This window comes from Mus caroli, unplaced genomic scaffold (assembly GCF_978045245.1).
Source record: "Mus caroli unplaced genomic scaffold, Mus_caroli_1 scaffold_10, whole genome shotgun sequence".
Classification (NCBI taxonomy): domain Eukaryota; kingdom Metazoa; phylum Chordata; class Mammalia; order Rodentia; family Muridae; genus Mus; species Mus caroli.
Window position 1 is genome coordinate 124350160 of NW_028227265.1, and position 2650 is coordinate 124352809.

Here is a 2650-nt window from a genome sequence, read left to right on the forward strand (position 1 = left end):
TTCCAATATATATAAAGAACTCAAGAAGGTGGACTCCAGAAAATCAAATAACCCCATTAAAAAATGGGGCTCTGAGCTGAACAAAGAATTCTCACCTGAGGAACACCGAATGGCATAAAAGCACCTGAAAAAATGCTCAACATCCTTAATCATCAGGAAAATGCAAATCAAAAGAACCCTGAGATTCCACCTCATACCAGTCAGAATGGCTAAGATCAAAAATTCAGGTGACAGCAGATGCTGGCAAGGATGTGGACAAAGAGGAACACTCCTCCATTGTTGGTGGGATTGCAAGCTTGTACAACCACTCTGGAAATCAGTCTGGCGGTTCCTCAGAAAACTGGATATAGTACTACCAGAGGATCCAGCAATACCTCTCCTGGGCATATATCCAGAAGATGTCCCAACCGGTAAGAAGGACACATGCTCCACTATGTTCATAGCAGCCTTATTTATATTAGCCAGAAGCTGGAAAGAACCCAGATGCCCCTCAAAAGAGGAATGGATGCAGAAAATGTGGTACATTTACACATACACACACACACACAGAGAGAGAGAGAGAGAGAGAGAGAGAGAGAGAGAGAGAGAGAGAGAGAGAGAGAGAGAGAGAGAGAGAGACTGTCTACTCTGGTAATTCTAACATGTGCCAAACTGAAAGGTAAAGTAACTATTACAGCTATGTACCTTAGACCCACATCTGTAGAATTTGCATATCCAAAACTATTGGCAGTACTATGGTAGAATAAATGATATTAGTTGTCCCCTTCAAACGTCTATTATAGAAAAGAAGGGCATGTCTGTGGCAAGAGACAACTTTTTATTTAAGAAATCTTAACTATGCCATTCAACACTCCTCAGAAATTATATTTTTCTAAAGTTTTTCATCCAAACTCATAAAAAGGGAAACATAGGAACAATAAAAGGGAGGGAAATATTTTAATATAAATGTTCTATCTTAAATTCTCCACAAATAGTCTATGGCCAAACCACCCTGAATGTGCCTGATCTCGTCTAATCTTGGAAGCTAAGCAGGGTAGGGCCTGGTTAGTACTTAGATGGGAGACTGTTTGGAAATACCGGGTGCAGTAGGCTTAAAAAGAAAAAAAAAAGATTCTCCACAAATAATGCCACAAAGATCTTTACTTTATAACAAACATTTGATGAGTCCCCAGCCTTATTTATGAGTAATATTCTTGGTTTGTGGAACGGTTTTATGGTACACTACTGCCTTGGCCAAAATCTTTAGCTTGTAACACTTGAACCAGTGGAAAAAGTTCAAAAGCATCCCTGGTCATTTCAAACATAACATTTACTTGCTCTTGATATTTATGTGTTCATAATCCTGAGGTATACCAAAAAGTCCCCTGAGCAGCCAAGTGATAGCTTTCCTCTGGTGGCTGAAAGGTTAATGCCTATGTGATTCTTATTTTCAAATTTTATAACAAAGAAACATGATAGGGCTAAAAGGTTTTCCATCTAGGGCAAGAGAAATGGTTCAAAATGTAGGAACAATATTTTATCATGAGTACTTGAATTCAAATTCCAAAACTCACATGAAAACCTGTATTTGTGCACCTTTGAATCTGTGATCCCAGCACTGAGTGATGCAGGGACAGAATTGCTTGCTTGAACTGAATGGCTGACAGCCTAAGCGCGGTTCAGAGAGAGATTGTAGTTCAATAGAATAAAGAATGATAAAGCAGGACCTCCAACACATTCCTGTGGTATCTTACCTACAAGCAGTTACCACATATACAACACTGCTTTGTCAGTGTTCAATCCTTTCTCTCATTCTAAGGTAATAGGACACAGCTTCTGTGAATATATTTCACACAGGCTTTAATGCAGTGTTCACACTCTGGGATGCTTCTATACTGAACAGTTTCTAGATTTCTATGAATTGTTTGAAAATAATATTTAAGACTGCAAAGTGAATGTATAATGAAAGAGAAATTGAACAACAGTCAGTCTGCTCAGAAATTTCCAAAAAGAGGACGAGGTAATATATCTAGACTCCTCATCCATCTGAGCATCAATTGTTTATTAGGCAAACAGGGTGTTCCAGGAAGGGAAAATAGGTCAAATGGCTTTCACTAAAACACTATAAATCATAGTTTATTTTCCATATGCTTAATTAGCACAATTAAAGAAGAAATCACCGCTACTCCAGAAGATTCATTTATTAAGCATTCATTTTTTTCTTGATGTAAGAAAATACGCAATATTTTATCTCCAGTGACTCTCTAAAGGGGGTCCACTAAGGAGGATACAGGTTGCAGAAGCAGCAGAGCAGCTGGGATGGGCTCCTATGGACCTACATCTGCACCCAGGAGGTGGAGCTGATCCTCAGCACACAATAATAATGGGAGATTTCCACACCCCACTCTCATCAATGAATAGATCATGTAAACAGAAACTAAGCATAGACGTGGGGAAACTAACGTAACTTATGAAACAAATGGATGTAACAGATATCTATAGAACATTTTATCCTAAAACAAAAGGATATACCTTCTTCTCAGCACCTCATGGTATGTTATCCAAATTGACCATATAATCAGTTATAAAACAGGCCTCAACAGATACAAAAATGTTGAAATAATCCCATGCATCCTATCAGATCATCATGGACTAAGGATGATCTTCAATA

General features: G+C 38.3%; 1 pseudogene; it reads left to right on the forward strand.

Moving 5' to 3' along the window:
- Nucleotides 1-973: 973 nt before the first annotated feature.
- On the forward strand, nt 974-1092 carry LOC115031855 (5S ribosomal RNA; annotated as a pseudogene).
- The last annotated feature ends 1558 nt before the right edge of the window (nt 1093-2650 follow it).